Source organism: Prionailurus viverrinus, chromosome B3 (assembly GCF_022837055.1).
Source record: "Prionailurus viverrinus isolate Anna chromosome B3, UM_Priviv_1.0, whole genome shotgun sequence".
Taxonomy (NCBI): Eukaryota; Metazoa; Chordata; class Mammalia; order Carnivora; family Felidae; genus Prionailurus; species Prionailurus viverrinus.
In genome coordinates this window covers 51,921,496-51,947,631 of record NC_062566.1, presented here as the reverse complement: position 1 = coordinate 51,947,631, position 26,136 = coordinate 51,921,496, and positions in this window count along the sequence as shown.

Below are 26,136 nucleotides of genomic sequence, written 5' to 3'. Positions count from 1 at the left end.
GCACAGGGGAGGGGCAGAGAGAGAGGCTCCAGGTTCGGAGCTGTCAGCACAGAGCCCAATGTGGGGCTCGAACTCACAAGCTGTGAGATTATGACCTGAGCTGAAGTTGGCTGCTTAACCAACTGAGCCACCCAGGCGCCCCTCTTATTTTTTCAAAAGAAATTATTTTAAATGATCTTAATTATCTTAATATTTTGTCCACATGCCTGCTGAATTCTAATATTGGTGCATATCCTAGTTACTGTGACCTGCTGGTGAGCAGAGAGCATGACTTCTCACCAGGCCAGAGAAGATAAAAAAGTCAAATTCAGTTTCCCAGCATTTCAGCAAAATTGGTCTATTGACCCTGTTACAATTCTAATTCTTTTAAGACAAAGAGACAGATGTGGATTTACTTACAGAAGTCTGTTAAAAATTAAATGGCCAGGGGTGCATAGCAAATAGAATTTTATTTCACTGATAAACTGTGTGGATTAGGACTTATAATGTACTGAAAATAATTTAAAGGACAAGACATTACATATACATTTATACTCCATTGTCTTAATTGGACAAAAAATTAATAAGAGTCAAATGCTGGAGTTTTATATATAGAAAAAAGAAAAACTTTGTGCCTTTCTAGGCTGAGTTTAGATCCACTCATCTTACCTGTCCCCAGCCTGCAACTGTGTGTTGCTTATATTAATAACTGCAGGACGTAACCCATGTAAAGAAGAATGGCTTAAAATGGAGCAGTACTGTGTCTTCGAACAGTGCACACTATTAAAATGGACTTAAAAGTTTTATAAATGCCTTTTAAGAGCAAACATTCCTCGAGCACCTGATCAGCTATTTTCAGGGACAAGAATTTGCAGGAGACAGTGGAAGGGAAGAGTGTTGCTGCCCTGGCTGGTTCACACCCTCTTTGCTACAGTTCTCTTATTTGGATCGCCATCTGTCCTTCCTTTGACAAAGCTGTCTTTTGGGGGTGCTCCTTTTAATTTCTTTGCTTTATCACAACCTGCATTTGAATATAACTAATGCAGCCTGCTGCTTGATGCTGAGCACAGCAAGAAATCCACATCAGCACCCCCGGCACAGACCGCCTTCTACTTTTACAAAACCAAATGCCAAACTGGTTTCACAATGGAGATGTTGAACATAAAAGTTGGCTCCATCCTAATGTCCACCCGGTGGTTATGTGAATGGTTGTTTATAACTTGTGTTCAGCTTCCTAGCCAAGCACTAGTGTCGCCTAAAATTGCTACTGTGAGAAAACCAAAATGCTATTTTGTAAGCCCAGACTGTTCATCTAAGTTTTGGAAAACTGCTCTTCTTTCTGTAGAGCTTGCTAAAGAAAGATAAACAACTCTACCCAGACAATGGGTAGCTAGGGAGCAGTGGTTCTTTATTAGGTTACATATTACTGTGGAATGGGCAGATATATGTGCTTTAAAGGCGGTTGCCTTCTTGTGGGGTAAAATATGTTAAATATCAGCAGTCTCCACAGATCCCTGAGTTGACCTTTTGTGGATTTGTTGCTGAGAAATTGATCAGTCCCTTTATTTTTCCCACGATCACATCAGAAGCATAATTTGGATATTTTCTTCTATTGTTCCTAGATTGTAATGATAATTTAAACAACTAATTTGGCTTAAAATAATCAATAATTGGTGCCTAACAGCTGATCAGTGACCCTATTTTCCCCCATAATTATTTGCCAGACATCATCTTGACTTCTGAAGAAGCTGAATATGATGAGTAATTGAATGCCTGGAGATACGTTGGATTTGTGTCTGAGGGCAGAATACAATTTTAAATAATTTATTTGACCTCCCTAGAATTATTAAATTCCAAATGAACAAATTAATAATAAAATCTGTGCAGGATGATAGTAATAATCTAATTTTTTTCAGTTAGCCTGAATTTTGAATCAAATATATAATTTATTCAGTAATAATTAATTTGTGTCTTAATAGCATGAAATGGTTTCAGGGATTGACTGTCATCTTTGGAACCATCAGGAAATAGGTACAAGTGGCCTCATGGGGAAATTCAGTAATTCCTAGCAATGCAATCAGATGGAAATAGTAACTTACGTCCATCACTGTTGCTGAGTGCCTCCTGGGTGACAGAGATGAGAAATAGAATTATTTATTTTTTTTTTAGGGAAAAAATAAAAGTTGTTTCATGGAAACCTAAGGATCAGAGCCTATGAGTCCTTGCAGGGAAATAGCAGTGGGTATGTGGAAAATAAGGTCTCATAAAGTGAAAAGGCACTCCTGTTAATAAGTGGGAGGATCAGAAGTTGTCAGAAGGTGTCCTACCATCCTGCCTCATATGGAGTCAATCCCAAAGTAAAGCAGGGGGAGGGAGTGGCTGCGTGTAAAGTGGGATGGTGCCTGGGAATAGAATTAGCAATGTTACCTGAAGTCTAGAAGTAAGTGCAAACTTAAAGGTGACCTCTAATTTGTTCCCTAAGAGTCTGAGGAGAATATTAAGGTGTTTATGCCTGGTGAGAGGAGTGGAGGCAAGTCACAAGGTTCATGTTTCTTAATTTCCTTTTGGCAAGGTGGTGTTGTCCTTCCAGACTGATATTTGGGAAAGCTACCTGTTTTCTGAAGCTTCCACATGTTTATATTAAAGTGTTTAAAGGAAGCTTTATATCGCCTGGCCACTTTCAATTGAATATATTAACTGGAAATGTCCTTAATGGGAGAAATGCTTAAAAACATAAACTTGAGGGGCGCTTAGGTGGCACAGTCAGTTAAGCATCCGACTTCAGCCAGGTCACGATCTTGCGGTCCGTGAGTTCCAGCCCCGCGTCAGGCTCTGGGCTGATGGCTCGGAGCCTGGAGCCTGTTTCCGATTCTGTGTCTCCCTCTCTTTCTGCCCCTCCCCTGTTCATGCTCTGTCTCTCTCTGTCCCAAAAATAAATAAACATTGAAAAAAAAATCTTTAAAAAAAAACATAAACTTGAGCCTTGAAAATCATTTTAAAGCAGTAGACTAGGGTAATAATAAAAGCACAATTCTCTCCTTTCTAGAAGCGGAATATCCCCAGCAAGGATGACTAACAAAAGAAATTTGTTGAAAATAAATGCTGTTTTTCCTCTGTCTCCCTTTTTAAAATCAGACCAATGTCTGAATGTTAAAGATTGAAGGATCTTCCTGAGCACGTTTGGCCAATTGTTTGGCGTATTATCATTAGGAAGTGTGCTTTGCACATCTTCTAAAACAGGTGAGTCTAGTCTCTCCTCCCAATGTAACGAATTTTCATGATGATTTAAAAATTCTCTGAATAGTTTTTTTTTGTTGTTTTTTTTTTTGTGTGTGTGTGTGCCTCACACTTGGTACCCACTTCTAAGATTTCTTACTACCTTGCTTACTTCAGCCAGGATAATGTAATGCATAAAACTGGCCCAAATACATTATTTTCCACCAGATGCTGCCATTCACTCTGTAATGTATTATGACCTGGAAAGATAAGATTCTACTAAATGAATCTACTGACTTAATCAATTCTGTGATCTGTAAAATGGGATTACAGAAATGGCAGAGAACTCTATTAGCATGATACTCGGTTCTGACATCACAAAATTTAATGAGCTCCTTACTGGGCCTTACTTCCAGACATAAACTGGACCGGAAGCCACATGGCTTCGAGGTAAGCAATTTGTAGTCATTTAGCAAGGGGTCTATCAGAAGACATACAAAGCATAGTCTCATGTAATTCCCTCTTTCTCAAACCAGAGACTTTGTTTAAAACAGAGACAGAAAGGGTGGAATTATGTTGGAAAATTTTTTCTGGCTCTACAACTGCTGTAGCCAGGATATAATTTGCAACCTGGCTACAAACCTTTGAACTCTAAAGCCTTTGTTGACACCATTAACTGTAATTAAGACCTTTCCTATTATCTGACTACTAAATTAATTCAAATCTATTACATTCCCCTGCCTAAATTTCCAAAGCTTCCAGGGTAGAAATAATGTGCTTCAGGGAACTGCTTATGTCTTTCTTAAAACTGGCATTTTCAGGGCCCCTGGATGGCTCAGTCAGTTAAGTGTCCAGGTTCAGTTCCTTGGACATGAGATCAGGATTCTGAGACATTTGCTAATCAGTATGTATCTAGTCTCTGTGGCTCTCAGGTTTCCCCCAAAACTGTTTACAATTATCCCATCTATACATACCTTAAGAAAAATCTTTCCCCAACATCAATGCAATTTCCCTTTTGACAACAATTCTCTTTATTTTCATATTCATATTTAATTAGTTGATTTAATTATAATCCAATTATATAAATGCCGTAATAAGAACAACCATATTACTGGGTTTAGGAACATATATAAGTGACCACTGGAAAGCAGCCACATCATTTTATGGGAGTAAAAGTGTATGGGTTTACTAATGAGACCCTGCTGAATGAGAGAATTCAGTGTGGAGAGGGTCTGGTCTCACTTCATATATTTTGGAGATGAATGATATAAGTCACTTAAGTAAAGATCAGTCAGTAGAGAGATACTCTACTGCAATAGCTATAGTAACAAAATTATGAAGGCAAACTCAAAGATGAGCCTAGATTTAGAAGTCAATTAAAAGGGACTCTAGAACTGGCAGTCAAAATAGCTGGAGGTCATCATACATCACCCACCACTCTCCTCCCTAGTGATGATAAATAAAATACTAAAAGGAGAAAGTTAAAACAGCTGCAGCCAGAAAAACAAGTTAAACATCTTTGTGGCCCAGAAACATAATAGAAATGCAAAACTGTGAATTAAGCCAGGCTGAAGCTACCAGTCTGCTGGGCTCAGGGCCAAACATTCTTTTAGTGGATTTTACACTTTGAACATCTGGTTCAACATTACTAGAGCTGAGGACTTACTTAGACTGTGTCTATATGGTGAAAATTACAATGGCTTATGGTAGATTTATAATCTCAAAAACATACCACTTCCGAACAAATCTACAGGTTGCACCAAAACCTTCACTACTAAAATTAGTGGCAGCGTATTTGTGGCTTTTGCTCATTGTTAGACAGAGCCAATAGGTGTAATTTCTATTTTTGAGCAAAGCCCATCCACAGATAGCCCTTGCACACTGACCAAAAAGCCTAATTCTGTGGGGTCTTGCTTACTCAAATTAGTCTCTGGAGTGACAACTGCAGGATAATTTCCTATCAGTCTAATCTGTGCCCCAAACCCAGGGGCACACTAGCACACCTGTGGCCTTGAGGAAGCTGCCGGAAGAGTCAGTGGGAAGGTGACCTTCTCTAATAGGAATGACTTGAGGGCTTTCTTGAAGATATCAAAGTGTTGTATCAAGCAAGGTATCATGGGATGTTTAATAAATGGAAATTATTTTTAGCAGAGGAAATAAATGTAACAGTTGTGACCACACTTAAAAAGAAGAATCATAGAAATGTATGCAGATGCCAAAAATGTGATATCAATGCAAAATTGTGGGAAAAATGAGTTGTAAATCCAACATTTTACAATGAACTTGTAGCCACTGTGAACAGATCTTCTGAGGAGTGACTAATGAGGCAGTGGAAAACATATGGGCTAACTCTTCTGCATGATTATAAATGATCTTTGTCCTATTTGCCCCTCTCTGTTCATTCATTCAGTGAAGATGGGTTGAATGTTTACCCTGAGCCAGAGACGGTATTTGGGTTTAGAGGAGACAAAGGTGAATAGGACCTTGTAAATGCCCTGAGAATGTTTTGCATTGCTTTTCTCTTTGGTAAGGAAATATTTGAGCGAATAAGGAGAGGAGATGCCAAATCATTGCTGCTTGCTTTCAGTAGAACATTACTAGATTAACATCTCAAAAGAGACACAGGAATAGTATCATATAAACTTAAACAATTTTTACATGATAAATCAAGCCTCTTAAGAGGGGATCACTGAGACATTTTTATGCCAAAGGAGATTTATTTTATTTTTTTAATGTTTATTTATTTTTGAGAGAGAGAGAGAGAGCAGGAGCAGGGGAGGGGCAGAGAGAGAGGGAGACACAGAATCCAAAGCAGGCTCCAGGCTCTGTGCTGTCAGCACAGAGCCCGATGTAGGGTTCGAACCCACGAACCGTGAGATCATGACCTGAGACAAAGTCGGACACTTAACAGACTAAGCCACCCAGGTGCCCCAAGGAGATTTCTTTAAAAGCACAAACCAAGTCAACAAACACTTCTAAGAGCTGTTAGGAGACCATTCAAATACTGCTCAAGTGCCCAAGTAGAATAGACACATGGCTGAGACATGGTTTCATGTTCACAGAGCCCATGGCTGCTAGGTGGGACAAGAGAAAAGCATGATTTCAGAAGAATGGCCCTCTGTACTTAACTCTTGCTTGTTAATCTTGTAGTACCACATGGTGAAAACAGGTGACATTTACATGGTTCTGATTTTTCTCTCTCAAAATGATCCAGGGTGGCTTCCCTCTGTGCCTCCTGAGGAGGACAGAGAATTTTCTCTCGGCACCCTGGTATTCCACAACTTTGATGCAACTAAATGGACTTAGGCCGATCCCCTATTTCCAAGGATACAAGGATCATGGTTCCCTAGCATTTCAAAGAGGAAGGAAACTAGTCTCTTCACTTATGCTGCAGCTCATCTGGGAAGAGTTATGAGCAAAGGCTTCTAACAGAGTTTCTGATTCATCTTGGTGATTCAGTAGCTCTGATGGACACATGCAAGGTATGGGAGGATGCCACATTATAGTTCCTCCCATGTAGTGGGGAATGGGCATCAGCACTGTAATTGGTCTTTAACTCGTATCTCCTGGCTACCTACTGGTTGATTTTTAAAGCTTTCAGCACAGATGTTTCTGAAGAGGGCATACTATTCTTCTTTGAGATTAGACTTCCATTATTTTCACATCTGGCACTGGCAGAGGCTTAGTACTCACAATACTATAATAATAATCTATTGAGTGCTTCCCTTGTCTCAGATAATGAAGTCAATGCTTTATTTGCCTGAAGTCACAGGAACCCTTCAAGTTAAATATAATCACCTGCACCCTATAAGATCATGAAAATTCAAGCTCAGAGAGGTTAACTAAATGTCCAGGTTTACAGATCCAGAGGTAAGACTGTATTCAAAGTTTGCCTTGTCTGATTCCATGACACAGAACTCTTAACCACCAGACTACACTGAAAGGTCTCCAGCATGCTAAGACATTTTAGCACACATTCAATTTCTCATAACCTTTTACCTTTGTTGTCAGAAGCATCTCTATGAGTCTCCTGGTCCAAGTTTAAGCTCCTGCCTCCACAAAGCACACAGGCATACATTCACACTTATACACCCTCATACACACAAATTCTGTTTTCACTGTCTCATTTACAATAGGTTCAGGTATTGCTTATATCCATCCCATTTGAGGCTGGGCCTTTAAATGCTTTTTAAATATTTAGAATTTCAGGGGCCTTCACAAAATGGCTTAAGACCAACATGGTAGGGTTTGTTTTCTTAAACATCAGAATAGGCAACTGCCAGCTTCCACATCCCATCTTCACCCCACCCACCCCCACCACTCAGTGACAGCAGTTGTATCAAAAGAACAGAAAAGCCAAAATATTAGATGCATGTAAAAGGTGTTTTAAACAGACCTGGAAAAAAAGAGCAAATTCAAAATATTTGCTGCCTTTCTAGTGCCTATTCATTAAGTGTTCTCTTGTTCAGAGCTGGGAAGCTTCGTTTTTTTTCCCCCACTTCACCTTTCCCTTTCCCTTGAAACATCTTTATCAGCTTCCCACTCTTCCATCTGTCGGAAGTTCCTATTTTCCTTTGAAATGATTTCTCAGCAAGCTGACCTCTGCAGATTCCGTCAGCCCCACTTGCTTGCACACGCTGTGACTCATTTTCACTAATTTGTGCAATGAGCAGCGAGCAGAGGCCAACAGAGACACTGCTGCCTGCAAAGGACTAATCACTACCAACTGCGGCATATGAGGGTGTCTGTGTGGGGAGCTCCTAATGCCTCTGTGCCTCCTGCCCAGAAGCTCCTCCCTCTGGATCTCTCACCCTTAGGTTTTGATTTTGAGTAAGTGGTGTGAAAGCAAACATCTCTAGCTCTGAGTCAGGCTTACAGTGCCAAAAACATAGAGTGTGTAGTTATTTTCCCATTTATCTATTTCAAAATTAACATTTGATCACTAAAGTTTTTTTTTTTAAGTAAAGAAAAAGAAATATGTTTCCTCTAGTCCTGGCAGATCATTTGTTGTTTTTCTCACCCCTTCTGTTTCTCTCAAGTGTATTTGTGAAATGAACGAAGGCTGATTTCTAGCAGAGAATATTTCATGGCTTAGTTTCTCATCAAGATGATAAATCAGCCTGGGTGCCTGAATAATTACATTCATGGAGCCGGACTGTAATTTTTTTTACCGTAGAATTCACCAGGCAGTGTTCCGACTCATTATATACAACAGTTTTCATAACTCATGCAAATACTGTATCCAACTTTTGGATAGATAGAGGTATATTTTTAGGAATTTTCATCAATACTTAATAATGCAATTTGCACTACAAACAGAACATTGCAATAAAGAATTCAAGAGTGAATAAGTGCCATTAAGTCAAGTAAGGGACTTCATAGACCTGGTTTCCACTTACAAAATACCTTGTCTCAAAACACATGAATATACATTTAAACATAGTCACCATAGACATTATGCTGTTCCTTTCTGCTATGAAGGCAACATGGTCTTTGCTCTGGGAACTGGGAGGACTGAGTTCCATTCTAAGTTCCAGAACCATATTGTTGTGTGAATTTGTAAATATTAATTTATTTTTGTTTTAACAGAGAAAAGCACAACCTGGCTTCTACTTCCTCTAAGATCATTTTTATAGTTTGTTTTGGTTTTGTCAGAGAAATATATTTCCATGTTTCCATGCATCTGAACCCCAAAGTCCAGAAATTCTTGCTTGCTTTTTATACCTGCCCACACCCTCAAAAGAAAAGACTAATGTACATTAGAACTATAGCAATAAAGGGGACCCTGACTGGCCTAGTCAGTTCAGCATCTGACTCTTGATTTAGGCTCAGATCATCATCTCATGGCTTGTGAGATCAACGTCTGTAGCATAGGGCCTGCTTGGGATTACCCTTCTCCTTGCGTCTCTGCTCCCCCACCCCCACCTCAAAATAAATAAGTAAATTTTTTTTTCAAAAAGAACTATAGCAATAAAACAAAAAAAATACATACCATTAAGATTAAGGCTACAGAACAAAAACTGAACCCCAATGCAAAGGACGTCTGCTCCAAGGGGGCATGAAATTTAGCCCTCTTCTTCCTAAGACTTAAGATAAGAAACAGGCTGAGCTATCTAGCACTTATATATCAGCAAAGCTTTTGATAGGGATTAAATTATAATTTGAGCACAGGATTTAGTCTAAAAGCCCACATTCAAAATCAGGTCTGCTCCTAACTGTGTAGTTTTGGGCAAGTCATTTCATTTCTCTGGGCTTCAATTTTCTTCTCTGTAAAACGGAATTGATAAGGTATACCTAGCAGAGTGTCGATGAGGATTAATTAGATATGGAACATATGTATAACTCATGCACAATGCCTAGCATGGAGTGCTACATGTATCAATAAGTTGTGATGCCATTACATTCAAGGGGCTCAACATCTGGTAGAGGAGATAAAATATCTACATAGACAACCATAATTTATGGTAAAATTGCTTAGGTATCCTGAAAGAAGTAAAGGTAAGAGGTAATAGGAGAAGCTTCCAGCTGGAGCTTGGGACTTGGGGGAATCAATTATTGCTCCATGGGAAAGGTCTGAAGGGTAGAATTAAGAGAAAGCTAAGCAGCAGGAAACATTATAAAATGTGTTAGTCTTGAGTCCTTTGAGCAGCGTTGGCCAATGTGGGATTAAATGTATGAGGATTTTATGAGAGGAAATGCCTGTGAATGACAATAAGGAGACAGAGGCAGAGTCTGGGTGAAATGTCTGACCTTGACCCAAGACTGGCTCCAATGAAGGAGAAAGGGAGGGGGAAGATCCTAGCCTGGTGTGCATGCTCCCGAAAGCCACTGGGGAGACCTGCAGCCAAAGATGGCTGTTAGACAAGTCTGTCTCCCAGGCTTTGTCCTGTTTTAGGGTCCCTGCCTGCTCAGTCATTGACTGGCAGTAGCCTATGGGAAGCATGGCCTCTGGGCAGGACTGGTGTCAGATTTTAGGGGACAGCCGTTGGGGGCCTTGGTTAGTTACATTCCCAGTAGTTGGGGCGGCGGGGGGGGGGGGATCTGTCCGACATGTTCTTATGGCTACCACATAAGTATTGTATGGAGGCTAGAAATTATGGGTTGTTTCATCGAGAATTAAACTATCCAGTAGGCTAGCTGGGCTTGGTTAAAAAGGTAGGAACATTTATCTCTGTTATTCGCTTACTTACAAATGCAGAAGGGATGAAAGAGTGGCGAATAAGGAAGCAGGGTCAACAGCACTGCCCGCGCAGACATGGTCATTATGAGGGCATGTGTACTTTCAGACCCTGCTCTTTGGGTGGCTCCAGTATGTTCCAGTAGTTTCTTTTTATCAAGCTAATTTAGGGAGCACCTTGGAGATGTGACTGTATCCCCAGGGGTAAGCAGTCTTCTAGGACACAAAAATCCTTCATTAATAGCAACCCTGGGAAGTACTTTTACCCATCTAATTGTTAAATGTGGTCATCATGAGCACACTGTCTAGGAAATTTAAGGCAAGCCTTGTTTTTCCATTTTACTGATGAGAAGGTTGAGGTGCATTAAAGTTGTAATTTACCAAAGTCAGTCTTGTACTCTACTAGTGGAAAAAACAAAGCAAACATGAATTTGGAGGCATTTAGATTCAGTCCTAATTTTGACTTTGGATTGGTAACAAACCTTTTAAGTCCCAATATGTTAAAATTTAAATATGAACTTGACATTGTTATAAGAATTAAATGAATAATGTTTCAAGTGCCTAATCTCACACCTACTGTGTGGGAAGGATTCATTAAATGCTCATTTCTTTCCTCTAATTGGTTGACAGATTGATTCAGATAAATGTTACAGCAGGGCAGACAATGTTAAAAAGAAAAATCAGTAATAATTTTAAAGAAACTTGGGAGCTCATTGTCAGAATATATGTAAATAGTGTGTAATTAATAACAAAGTTTGGACTGCTGAACAAACATCAGTTTAATTCCCAGGTCTGCTGTTTGGGAGCTCTGTGACTTTGGGCAAGTTTCTTAACCCCTTGAAACCTGTTTCCCCCTCTGTAACATGTATATGTGACAGAAAGGCTCTCATGGGAATGGTATAAGGATTAAATAAGATAATTTGTTATAAAATGCTTAGTGACAACCTAAGTTCTGCTACTTAGAAGAGTAGTAAGCACTCAATAAATGTCGTCATCACCACCACCACCACCATCATCATCATCATCATTATTTAAGAATTTATATTACAGGGTGCCTGGGTGAGCATCTGACTTTAGCTCAGGTCATGATCTCACAGTTTGTGGGTTTGAGCTCCACGTTGGGCTCAAACGTGGAGCATCTCCAGTCGGTTGAGCATCTGACTTTAGCTCAGGTCATGATCTCACAGTTTGTGGATTTGAGCTCCATGTTGGGCTCTGTGCTGACAGTTCAGAGTCTGGAGACTGCTTCAGATTCTGTGTCTCCCTCTCTCTCTGTCGCTCCCCTGCTCACACTGTATCTCTCAAGAATAAATAAACATTAAAAACAAGAATTTATATTACTATTTTAAGGATTGTTATTATAATTCTTTTGTTGCAGTAGGACTTTCTTGGTTGGAAAAGGAGACTTTCAATTACCATTTCTTGATCAAGTCTATCAAATATACCACTTAAAAAAATTGGAAGTGCCAGAGAACATTGTTAAAAGGAAGAAAGCAAGCAAACAAATATAGATCAATGAATTCCTACAGAATTCATAGACATGTTTTTATATTGATATTCTTTTTTTTAAGACTTGCCTGAGTCTATGTATTTATTTATATCTCTCTTTGTTTCAGAAAGGATTTCAGGAAGCTTACAAGATATATAAAATCCACCACACTGTAAATTAAAATTAGAAGTAAATGATGAAACAAGATAGGGTGGAGGCATAAGAGCGACCAGAAATGAGGATAAACATGTATACAGAGCGAGGTATGTGCCCAAGTGGGCTAGATACTTGGCTACAGATCTTCTAGGTAGAAACTAATCAGTTACAGTGTTTCTCCAATAAAAGTCTACTATTTGCTTAGGAAAAATAAATAATTGGTATAAAAGTCATCAGATAAAAATCTACCATTTCCTTAGAATAAGCACAAGGATTATTTGAAACAAAAGTGAGAAGCAATTTCTTTACAAGTGCAAATAAGTTACCTGTGGTGAACTAAGGGATGTTTTAGCATCATCCTTAGCACAGACATGGTGAATTCTACACAACTGTTTCTTACCTTCTTAGAGACAAGTTATTTTGCATGTCAGTCTCAGATTCCTTAAAATAGGAATACTATTTGTATCTACTTCATAGAATTAGATCAGTTTATATATATAAATAAAGAGCCTAAAACAGTGTCTGGCACATATGGAACATTTTATAAAAGTTTGCTGTTGGTATTATTAGGAACCTCAAGGAAGCTGTGACATCTCACTAAAGCAAAATGTATTGTTCTTTGTGAATGTGCTTCTTCCACATTCTTCACTTCCTACCTGTGGGAAGGAATGGACTCTCTGGAGGAAAAAAGAAAAGACATTACTGAAATGGATTGACCCAGTTATCCAATTTCTAGGAATCTACACCCTCCACCCCCCAATTTAAAACAAATGAAAATTAAATGTACTTAGAGGTTAAGTGTTGAGATTTTGATAAAAGAATAAAACAGGAAACAAAGGAATGTCCAACATAAAGTAATGGTTAAGTAATTTATGCTGTGCTGACTGTATAGCTGTTTAAATTATTATTGTGAGAAAAATAGCAAAGTGGAAAACTCAAAGCATTCTATTCTTTTAACATTTTTTAACATTTATTGAGAGAGAGAGAGAGAGAGAGAGAGAGAGAGAGAGAGCGCACATGAGTGAGCGTGAACGCACAAGCCAGGGAGGGGCAGAGAGAGAAGCAGGCTCCAGGCTCTGAGCTGTCAGCACAAAGCAAGATGTGGGGCTCAAACTCACGGACTGTGAGATCATGACCTGGGCCGTAGTCAGACACTTAACCAACTGAGCCACCCTGGTGTCCCCAAAGGGTTCTATTCTGTACCCAGTTTTCCAGGCTGGAAACCTGGGAGTCACTCTTTAGTTCTTCACTTTCCTTTCTCTCTGTATATAACTCATGAGCAAGTATTATTGTTCTGTCTCCAAGATTTATGTCAAATACCTTTCTTCCCTTTTGCTCCATTGCTACCATTCTCTCCAAATGGATTATTCCTACTGCCTCTTCCTTGCTGGCTTCTCACAGCAGAGTGAGCTTCAATAACCATAATGCATATCATCTCACTCCCTACTTAAAACTTGTCAACTATTTTCCCACAAGCTCTGTTAGATGATCCTTCTATGGTCCATCAGCTATTCCCATAATAATGCTGTATAATAAGCAACTCCAAAAGTTGGTGGCTTCACACAACAATTATTCAGTCTTACTTGAGCATCTTCAGATCAGCTGGAGGTTGGCTGATCTAGGAAGGACTCAGCTGGACTTGGCTCCAAGCTGCAGTTTGGACATGCTGCTCATGTCTCTCATCATCTTGTCACCAGTGGGCTACCCAGGGCGTGTTCTTTCCCCACAGTGACAGCAGTGCCATAGAGCGAGCCTAACTGTGCAAGCACATTTTAAACACATTCTTGTGTCATATTTGCTAATGTCCCTTTTGATAAAGAAGTGACATGGCTGAGGCCAAAGTTTAAGGGTGAGCAAAGTTCACTCAGCCATTGGGAAGTCAAAGCAAGTTATATGGCCAAGTCCAACAACAGTGAAGTGGGCAAGTGTATTCATCCATGGAAGTGGGTAGAAGGGAGGAAGTGAATATTTGCTTAAGAGTAATCTACCACATACACCTTCCTGACTTCACCTCAATTATTCACCTTGAATTAGCCTCATTGTTGTTTCTCCCCCCAGTTCTTCACACAGGACAAGTTCTTTCCTGCCTCGGGAAATATTTGAAAATATAATTCCCTCAAGATCCAAGGCTCCATAAGGTTCTTTCTAATTTTAGCTTAAATGTAAATTCCTCAGAGAAGTCTTTCCTAGAGACGTTAGTAGGAGGTAGCCTCCTGTGATTCTCTCGGTAGCCTTCTTCCTTCATAGCATTTATATTAGTTTATTATCATTGTTTTCTCTTTACCAGTTTGGAGATCTGTCTTCCCTACTGGACTGATATTTTTCCCCCTCCATTCTGTATTGTCTGAAATGTTAGCTTCCCTTTGTAATTAATAATCAAGAGGTGGGGGTGGGGATGTGAATCAGAAGCAGAGTCTGAGGCGTTGCAACAGTGCATGTGTGGCTTAAATTCTGTGGTAGCACAATTCCTATTCTCTTCATGCTCAAGAAGACCCATGGCTCTGCTTTGAGCTTTCCTTCTTGAATTTGGCACTTGTTTCCTCAGTGTACCACAGTCTGACAAGTTAACCCATTTTTCTCTGCTTTCTCTTTTGAAAATGTTTCCTCTTAGGTTCTGAGATATTCCAAGTCCTCTCCTGGACAGCAGCTCCTGTTTCTCCTTGTAGAAGCTTACCCTATTGAAGCCATCAGTAACTGCACTCAACCAACTGGCCCCTCTGCTCTCTGAACTGCTGTCCGGGCACATGCACACTGGATACTGTCAGAGCCATGACTGCAGCCAGGCCTCTTGTCTACCACTACAGAACTCTTTCTTATACTAGAAAACATTCTAATGCCAAATTAAGTAGCCTAAAATTTATATCAGAGGCTTCACTCAGCTCTAAATGAGTACTGACATTCAATGAATCTTGCAGCCTTCTTGCTGAACATTATGTGATTATTGTAAGGATCAATCCATCCGACAATGGCTCCTATTACTAGTTAAAAGACAATGTCAAGTGTACTAGGGAGAGGTGACTCTGCATAACTGGAGTGCTTTGGTTTCCAGTTGGCTGGAAATTAATACTGAATTGTATATAAACTCACACTGACTGGAATGACCTATCAACGCTAAATTGAACTGCACATTTCACAAAGAGGCCCAAGATGAAATTTGGGGACAGAAACAACTATTGATTTTTTTTTTTTTTTGCAAGAGGAGTGAAACTAGCTATTGTATGGTTTTTACACACATGCATTTTTTTGCCGCATATTTCTTGTGGGAGTATCCAGTGAAGTATGCAAGGGTCATTAGAATAAAGGCTAGACTTTTAAAAAAGAAAGAAAGACAACTTTGATAGCTGGTACATTTTTAGAAAAGATGGAATTTAGGGGCACCAGCTATTCATATTTACATTCTCTCCCACTCCTGTTACCCCATCTCTCTCTCTTAATAGATATATTTATATCCAACAATGCATCTTAAAATCACTACCATATGCTTTCTGTGCTCACACTTAATTTTCATGGTGTACATACTTTGCCTAGTTCTCTATCCAATTTTATAAAGAATCTGTAAAACTACCGTCACTAACAGTGTCTCATTTCCTGTTCATTTAAGGCACTGTTCTCACCAAGCACTCTTTCACTACTGAAATTGCTCATCCAATTCACAGGACACCAAAAATTATTTGAGTGACAGTTTTCTCAACTCTTCTGGGGATGACACATAACTAGCACCATTCTAGTTGCACAAGAGAGAAGTTAATTTATTATAAACAAAGGATGCCCGAGTAATGGCCCCCCACACAAACATATTCACTTCTTAATCTCTAGAACCTGTGAGTCTCCTACTGTACATGGAAAAAAGGACTTTGTAGAGGTGGTTAAGGATCCTGAGGGGCATCTGAGTGGCTCAGTAGGTTAAGTGGCTGACTCTTGGTTTCTGCTCAGGTCATGATCTGGTGGTTCCTGAGTATGAGACCCATTTGGGGCTCTGTGCTGACAGTACAGAGCCTGCTTGGGATTTTTCTCTCTTCCTCTCTCTCTGCCACTCCCTTGCTCATGCTCTCTCTCATTCGTTCTCACAAAATAAATAGATAAACTTCAAAAAACGTTAAGGTTTGAGATGGGAAGATTATCCTAGGTTGCTTAGGTGACTAGTTTGTAACCGTAAGGGCCCCTATAAGTCAAAGAAAGGTCAGAGTCAGAGATGGATGTAAAGATTCTTATGCTCCTGGGAAGATGGAGGAAGGAACCATGAACCTGGGAATGCAGACAGCTTATAGAAGTTGGAAAATACGAGAAAATAGAGCTCCCTCGGACCCCCCAGAGCCTCCAGAAGGAACACAGCCCTGCTGACCCCTTGATTTTAGCCCAGTGAGACCCATTTCAGACCTCTGATTTTCAGAGTTATAAGATAATAAATTTGTGTTGTGTCAAGCCACTAATGTTGTGGCATTTTGTTACAGCAACAACAAAACAAACTAATATACATGATTTAGGGCATTGGGGCTTACTTCTATCTGGGAACCCCAGGTTGCCACCAGGGTAAGCAAAGTCATCTAATGAACATGAGGGATGTCTCTGGTTGCCGTTGCCATTCGGAGGGCCACTGAGTAGGTCTCTGGAGACAAACTCCTCTCTGGCAGGTTTGTGTTTTACTTCCATTTGGTCACCTTCATGTGACACACTTAGGAGATTTCATTGGTGAATTGATTCTAATCAAGAAGTCTCTGGCCTCTACAAACGACTTCACCAGTCCCTAAGAATCATCAATAGCAGAAATGTGTCCCTCAAGAAAATGGGAAAATATCTATAAGCAGGGGGAAATTCTAGCATTCCATAAGTATTCATAGTTGATCCAGAACCTGTATTATCCTTTTCTTTTATTTTTCTTTTATTTATTTTTTAATGTTTATTTATTTTGAGAGAGAGAGAGAATGAGCAGGGGAGGGGCAGAGAAAGGGAGACACAGAATCCGAAGCAGGCTCCAGGCTCTGAGCTGTTAGCACAGAGCCCAATGCGGGGCTCAAACCCACAAACCGTGAGATCATGACCTGAGCTGAAGTCAGACGCTTAACCAACTCAGCCACCCAGGTGCCCCAGAACCTTTATTATCCTAACATCATCCTCTTAGTGTTCAAGCATATGCCTTGGTGGACAAATAAACTGAAATATTCTGCAATATCTACAGAGTGATTCCTTGGGCTTAGTTAAGCATTCAGACCCACAAGATTACCATAGAAGAGACTGGACAGCATATCACTTAGAAGGACCAGGATGGGAAACCTAGCATATCAGCAGGACATCCTGAGCCATTTCTCTTCTGTGGGAATCTTCAGAGTTTTGTGTCACACAGGCCAGCTGCAAGGAGAAAGGGTCTACATTGGGTAAGTGTTTCAACACCTCATGCTCCAAGAGTCAATATCTCTTATAATAACAATAATATAGGCATAATTTCCAGGGTCCCCACAAGGACATGTCAGTGACAAATTCAGCATACTCAGGAAAGTCCCACCAGGTATTTATAGTTCATGTATGTGCCTCCCAATCCAGATGCAATTTTTGAATCATGGGCCACATTTCATCATTAACAACATTCATTAGCAACACAGCCAACGTATTACTCTTAATAGATTAACCCAGCTTGAAAATTAAATGAAGGTCAAGTTTTCATGCAGAATGGAAAAGGTTTTGTTTACTCTTCACCCATAAGTATTTTGGAAATTGCCCATTTTCCATGTATAACTCTGCATTATCATCATTGTTATTGTTATTCATAGCTGCTATTTTTTTGAAGTTGAACATTTATGTAAAACTTTGTGCTTTATATGCATTGGCTTCTCAAGTCATCATATGAATCTTATGAAGAATGTATAATTAATGCTTTCTTTTCATAAGAACAATGAGATTCAGAGAGGCAGGGGAAACTTCTTAAAGATTTTTTAGCAAGTGAGTGGCAGGATGGGCCTTTTGACCCAGTTCTCTCTGGTTCTTAAGCCAACTGTCTTTATCATTTGCTGTACTTAACATCCTCCTTGTTGCCCAATCTGGGTTGTGGCCATTGTCACAGATACCTGTGTCTGCATCCAGGAGGAGGTGTGCCTTTCTTGGTCTATCAGACCCTACGTGGCCAGTTTTGTTAGCTAAGCAGGGATTGACTCTGTGCCCATAAAACAAAGAATGATTTGTACATACTTATTTTCTCAAACTGAAATGGAGTATCTTTAATGGTTAAAAAAGAAAAAAAAAGGAAAGAAAGGAGCTGAGGACACATGAACACTTCAGTGGTTTACAATGGTCTTTTCTCCGTTACATTCAGCACTTGGTACAACTATGCAGCTAGAATGCAGGCAGAATCTGAAGAGTGCTGGATTTGTATCAAAAGAGAGTGGTGAATTAGTTGGGGAGAACAGTCCTGAACTTCATATGTAAAGGAAGGCTTGAATGTGGAGGTAGTGAGGGTCAACTGTATTCACTAATCACTTCCCTTACAAAAGAGGCTGCCTTCAGTTCTTGCTGACATCAATAGGAATACTAAATCCTACCACAGCATTTCAGCTGATTCCTTTCACAGCGGGATCACCACTGTTTCACCTCACTTTTGAAATCCTGCAGTCTTTGCTAGCCGTTTGGTGGAGTTATAAATGATTGTCTGTCTAAATCAACAAGTGGTAAATCTCCCTTAGTTATAATTTGATTTAAATTAGCTTACCTTGGGAAGCAGATCTCCACACGTGTAAATTACCATAAACAGCAGCCTTCTTTGATGATTTACATAATTAAATGAGAGAATATTAAGACATTACTGTGAAGTGGCAACCTATGATGCCAATTTTTTTAAGTGAAGAAAAAGGTAATTTTTCACTTCTTCTCTGTTGTCATTTTCTACCAAAGCAAACCTCATTAAGGTTGTTGTGGTCAGGGCACCTTGATGGCTCAGTCAGTTAAGCATCTAACTCCTGATTTAGGCTCAGGTCAAGATCTCACGGTTCCTGAGTTCAAGCCCTGTGTCGAGTTTTGCATTGACAGTGTGGAGCCTGCTTAGGGTTCTACTCTCCCTGTCTCTCTGCCCGCCCCCCCTTCTCTCAAAAATAAATAAATAAACATTAAAAAATATTGCTCTGGTTTTAGAGATACATTTTTCTGAGATGATGTGACCCAAAATGTGTAGCTTTCCTTGACCTTTTTTAAAAACTGAGAAATGATGAAATTCCCAAATACATAACGGTAGAGAGTATTGCAGTATACCTGATTTATAAAATTACATACATAATAGGTATTTTAAAATGTAGGAAAATAAGAAAGACAAAGTGCTTCAATTAGTTGTACTTTGGAAAATATATTATACGACATTGTTCTACTTAGCACTGTGAGGGGGAAGAGATTTTCTTCAAAAAGTACTCTTGGGATTTCAAAACCATTTCTGCTTTTGGGGAGTGAGAGTTTTAAAATGTCATTGGAAAGTTGTGAAATTTAAGATGTAAATCTTCATTGGCTTTGTCAATGGTGAAGTCATATGAAATCATCAAATCCTGTGGAGCAGACCCTGGTTTTCAAACCAGAAAGCTGTGATAAGAGGTTCACTGTGCATCTTTTTATTTTTTAGACTTTCTATGGATTGTCAGAAAGATATTTCATTAACTGTTACCTGGCATAAAAAGAACATATCCTTTTGAAAGAAAAAGAAACCACTTGAATATTATTGATTTTTCCTCTGGAGAATGCACACAGGCTAGAGAAGGCTTATGCAGGAGCCGAGTGCTATCATGTGGAGACAGGCTGTGATGCCACAGTAGCCTCCAAGTCCATTGCCAGGCAAGCTATCCTAGAGGTCATGGAACAGAAGGTCCAAATGCTAATACTCAGATCAATTTAAAACTCCCAGCAAGAAGCAAGGGGAAAGGAAAGAGGGGCAGGTTAGCACACCTAAGATGGAGTGCAAATATGGAGAAAGACCACACTGTCTGAATCTAAATTATGTGATATTCATACACAGGATCAGCTACTCAATTTACAAGCCCCAGTGAAAAATGAAAATATGGGGACCCCTGTTCAAGAAACAGGAAAAATGTGCCACCAAAGATACTGAAATATCAAGGTTTTCCTTCCAGCGGGTTGTCTTCTCTCCTTATACACATGCTCCATTGCCTCATTGAACGTCTCATCCAAAACACAGGTTGAAAGATAACATTATTAAGAATCTCAGGACAGTGACATCAGAATGTTACACCAAGTATGGGGCCTTTCTAGCTCTGTTCCTCTTATATCCTGTCTATTTCTCTGCCACAGTCCTTTTTTTTTTTTTTTTTTTTTTTTTTTGCTGATGGCCTTGAACAATTAATAGAGGTTGGTGAAGGAATGGGAGAAATGGCCAAAGGGCCAGCTCTGATTTAGACACATTTGTTTGGAGAGCCCTCTTAGACATCTGTGTAGACAACCAACAGGCCTAGTTAGGCCTAGCAGGGTACGTAGATCTTGCTCATAGTATAGGTCAGATAGAGATATCATTCAGATATTAACCTGCATAGAGATCATATTCAAAGCTATCACCCAAATGAAATCACAAAGATAGAAAAAAGAAAGTACAGATGAAAAAAAATGTTTGTTTCTCTGACAAGATTTCAAGCTTCTTGAGGGCAGATCATATATTTCTAATTTGTTTTTGCAATTCTAGTGATGCCCCAAAATGTCTTACACAGAATACGTGTTAGATAAATGTTCAGAGAATGAATGGATATGTAAACAGCAATTTATTCAGAAGTATTATTATTTTTCTCACAGACTTTTTCTTAACTCTAATTTGGAAAGTGTTTGCTTTTCCAGCAGAAATTGTACATTGATATATTATATGCATGCTTGTTAGAGGTGATTTTATTGTTTTATTTCTGTAAGTAATTAACCTGTTTTCCATGCCTTCTGTGATACCAATTAAGAATATTTAGTATGGAATAACTCACTCAGATGTAACTTCAGCATTTTCTTACTCTTTGCCACTTGTCATTGAAGATGTTGTAACATTGCTGTGATATCATATATCCATTATCTCTAGGAGCTTCATAAGCAATTTCCAGTGGCTATTTGCTTCACTGTTTGTTGAGATTTTGTTCCTCTGGAAAAATTTCCATTGCTGGTTTTCATGTCCTTTGGAAAGAGAAAAAAGGCAAAAATAGAACAACAGTATCTTTCAAAATGTGCTTTATGAACAAATATGCTTATAAAACCTAGTTTCTCAAATCGTTACACAAATTGAAAGGGCTTCAGCACTCACACCATCCCCCAACCCCCAGCACTTTCCCTAGCAAAAATTCATCACAGTTTCTGCCTTATGAAAGATCTTTTAATCCCAGCCATGGCATTTGTGACTTGGCTAATTATGAAGTACAATTAAAAGATGATTAAGAATTGTTCCCTTCTTAACCAGAACTCAGGAAGTGTTCTCTTTGTTCTCACCTATTTAATCACCTCTGCAGTCTTTTTCAATCTAGCTTGACTCCTTTTGACATATCCCAAAATAGCCTTTTTAATTCTGGCCGGAGATGTTCTTTCTTCTTATCTGATCTGGCACTGTCTCCTTCTTTATTGGCTGCTATCAAATAAGATACCCTTACAAACCATCTAAAGTCACAGATGCCTCACTTTTCAGGCTATAAATTCCTGAACTTCTTGTCTTTCGAGAGTCTTCCGAGTAGGTCTAAGGGTCCCAGAGTCTGCGCCTGTGCCAATAAAATGAACAAGGGGTTTGTTGTTGTTTTGTTTGTTACTTAAGTAATCCTGAAAGCTTGATGAAAACCATTCTAATCCCTATTCCCCATGGCCCCAAGGCTTCATCTGAGAATTTTAAAAGAATGGAGAGATATGGCTTGGCACGCAAGAGGGAAGACATCATGATATTAGACACAGGGAAGGGTATGTATGAAGACTCAGAAGTGAGATCAAGGAAGTGGTACGGGGTGGTGCCATGGCAATTGCTGTGGGAGTCCTGAAGTCAGCTGATGGCTCCGAGTAGCTGTCCTCAGTCTCTCAGGAACCAACCAGATGCCTTTGCCTTAACTCAGGTAAGCAACAGTGACTGCAGGGCCCCCATCTAGAGAGGAAGCAAGCTGCAGTATTTAGGGCCCCTGGCTCAGAAGCCAGACTGCCTGGATAAAATTACCACCAGCAAAACCTTGGCCACGATACTTACTCTCTTTGTGCCTTAAAAATAGTCATTAGAATGTACCAATGAAAGATTGGTGTGAATATGTTTTAGTTGACATTTGCGAGCCACCAGTGTTGCCAGATGCTTTCACATAAATTCTTTACGTGAGAGTATTTTGTAAATTTATAGGCACTTGTAAAAGTATAAGGCAGTATATATTTTCTCAGTTAAAGACAAAAATCTTTTTGCTGTTTTTCTTATTTTTCTATTATCTGCATTTTAGTAATGAAAAAACAACAGAGAATAGAAGAGGTTAAGTGATTTGCTCAAGGTCACATAGCTGGTAATTCTAGGCCACAAACCCAGAGTGAGCTTTCTAGTCCAGTGAGATTCCCATGACAACTCAGCCCACAGCAATCTGCTCTTAATCAAGTGCCAAAGCAACATTCAACTTACTGATTCTTCTACCAGCCACCATCCTGCTGAATCTCTCCAAGAATTTCACTCAACCCAGGGCTTGGGAACTATCGATCAGCCACCTAAACCTCTTTTCTTCTCAAATCCGGGCCTCCTAGACTTCAACTCCTCTGACTTACTGGCTGATGCCCTAGATCTCCTTTCTGATCCTACCATATTTGTAAGACCAAAAATAGGGAATTTGTGGTTTGAGGATCTGTGCTTCCATAGTTATTATTTGTGATTATTAGCAGGGAAGAACATGCTTCCTTGGCCAGTCCTGAGACCCAGGCCAGTACCCTGTGCTGGGGAAAGCCTGGTAATGCTGGCCAAGACTGCTTGGGGAGAGGCAGTGCTCTAGCGGTGTGGAACAAATTTGAAGGATAATTATGTTATCTCACTCATTAAAGTGGAATTACGTAAGGATGGATGTCAAAGTAAAGAGCAGAATATCAGAAGAAAAGACATTTGGAAGAACTTCCTTGAGAGATGAGGCCTTTTGTGAGGTCAGTCAATAAAAACATCAATGTGTTAGGCTCATCTGGGCCCAGATTTTGGTAAAAACAGGGATGTGTTTTTGAAATTGAATCAGAGAAGGTCTTAAATAAGGAGAGTTGGTGTTTAGGTCATACACTGGAATGTGTTCGTTTTGAAGAATTTCATATTTATGATACCCTCCTCTCCATCCATATGCTTAACTGAGTTCCAGTGAGTTCTAAGAAAGGTTTTTCAAGACTCCGCAGGCCTTGTATTGGACCATGATGCCTTAATTAAAAGAACAAAAATTATAGCAGCAAAAGATACTTCTCAGTAAACATCTATGTACTACACACAGTGAAAAATCCTTTCTCTCTATTCTCTTAATATTTCTTACAAACCACTGAGGCACACATTAGCCCCATTTTCATAAGAAGAAGCTGACTTTTCTGAGAGGTTGTTACAGGCAGCTATTGTTGAGGAATCTCTGGGATTGCCATCATGTCTTGATTATCTAAGGAGGCTTTGAACCTACCTTTTTAATGATACACAACTTATCAAGCATTTGTCCATTTCTATCCAGATGACCTTCTATGGAATAGTTCTACAGTACACATACTGGCTTACTGGCTTTCGTGGTGTGAGAAAGTTGTTTCTGAAGATCTGTACTTACATAAAATTATTTTGAAGCCATGCTGTGGTGGAAAATAATCCAATATAAAATCAGGCAGACTTTTGTCAAAGAATTTCTAACAGAGGCAGAACAGCCTGGAGGCCAAGGATATAGATTCAAGAGCTGGATGTCTGGGTTTGAATCCCATTCTGTCATTTATTAGCAGTGAGACAAATTTTTTAACTTGTTTATGCCTTCATTTCCTCATCTGTAAAAGGGAGATAGTAATGGTAGCCTACCTCGTAGGATTGTTGAGAGGATTAAATGATTAACTTATTTAAAGCACTTGGAATCATGCCTGATGTGTAGTAAATACTCTGTAAATATTAGCTATTATTTGGCTATTATTATTGACATAGGTAATTGTCTTGTGTCTTATTTCTCTATACAATATAATCATTTTATTCTTCTGCTCAAATCCTTTCGCGGCTACACATTCCTTTTATAAACTATAGTAACTTTCTTTTTTGATTATTTCACATGTGGCACGCATTGTGACAAGCACATCGTCTCATTTAATCTACACAAAAATCATAAAAATTTGGCAGGGTTATTAATACCATTTTACAGATGAGAAAAATGGGATTCAGAGAGATTTAAAAACTTGCCAAGAGAATAAAACTAACAGTGTCCAATTTTGAGTAGAAACCTAGTTCTGGATGTCAGTGCTATTACTTGCTGAGTGATAATTCCTAACACCCCTTCCTCCCACCGCCTGCTCACCTCATACCCTTTAGCTCACCGTGCCATCCACTTTGCCAGCCTGTTCTCACCCAACCTCTTCCTGGAAATTTACTCTCCATTCCAGGAATATTAATACCCTCTTCATGTACTGTTCTCACCACGTCCAGTGCCCTTTCCCCTAGTAAATTAGGAAAGTGACTACTCATTCTTCAAGAATCATGTCATATTACCTCTTCTTTGAGGTCTTCTCTTACTTTTTAGGGCAAGATTAGGCTGTTTTGTCTCCATGCACTCATAATATCCATTACTCAGTGCCCCACTTTTTTCCTTTTTAAAAATATTTGTTGGGGCTCCTGGGTGGCTCAGTTGGTTAAGACGCCGACTGTTGATTTTGGCTCAGGTCATGATCTCACGGTTTGTGAGTTCAAGCCCCACGGCAGGCTCTGCTCTGACAGTGCAGTGCCTACTTGGGATTCTCTGTCTCCCTCTCTCTCTGCCCCTAGCCCACTTGTGCTCTCTCCACCTCTCTCTCTCTCTCTCTCTCTCTCTCTCTCTGATAAATAAATAAATAAAAATTAAAAAAATTATTAACCCACCAGACTGTGAGCCCTTCAAAAATAGCTAACTTTTACTTTTAATCTCTGCCTCCCCCAGAACCCAGAATTGAGTCTTTTTTTTTTAAAGGGGAGAGAGAGAGAGACAGAGAGAGGGATGAGTCAGAGAGAGAGGCAGAAAGAGAGTGAATCTTAAGCAGGCTCCAGCTCAGTGCAGAGCTTGACACAGGGCTCAATCCCATGACCCTGAGTTTGTGACCTGAGCCAAAATCAAATTCAAGAGTCTGATGCTCAACTGACGGAGCCACCCAGATGCCCAAGAATTGGGTCATTTACAAAGCAAGCAAGTCATAAAATTATAAAATAAATGAATCAATGAATAAAGATTTCAGATTATTTTCTAGAGCAGCACTGTCTAATAGAACTTTCTTATGATAATGAAAATGTTCAATATTTGTCCAATTGACATCATGAAATGTGGCTGATGCAACTATAGGACAGTAATTTATTTAGTTGTAAGTAATCTAAATTTAAATAACTACTTGTGGCTCATAGCTAATGCTCTGGACAGCGTAGTTGTTGAGTTAGAGCTGGAGTGGGGTTTTATTGAAGGTTCTTTTTGAGTATGTCTTATCTTTATTTCCTTCTCAGTTATATATCATATCTTAGATGTGGTCAAAGTCAGGGTGCTACATATGTTGGAGAATCGAGATGTTAAGATGCTGCAATGAGGCAGCAACACTATTCTATTAGCACACTATAGCTCCCCCACTGATGGGCTTCTCAGAGGGGAAATTTGGGCTCTTGGAGCCACCCAGATAGTTATAGCAATAATTTTTGTGATAGAGTTCGCCATTTTCTCCACAGTCTTTGGGGTCATGGGGGACATTTGGGGCCTGAGTAAGATGCCTGCGTTGTGTGCTTTCAGGTTTCCTGCAGAGCTAACACGTGGGAAGAGATATCAGCCTCTTTATCTGCTTGCAGTGGGCCCCTCTGACATTATGCACATAAATCTATTTTCCATTTGTCTTATTATACTGTCATTATTTGTTTATGTTCTGTTTTCTCTCCATCCTGGGTGACTTCATTGGGAGCCAAACTTTTTTTCTCATTCATCCTTATTTCCCTAGGACTCACCATAGCACTTGATAT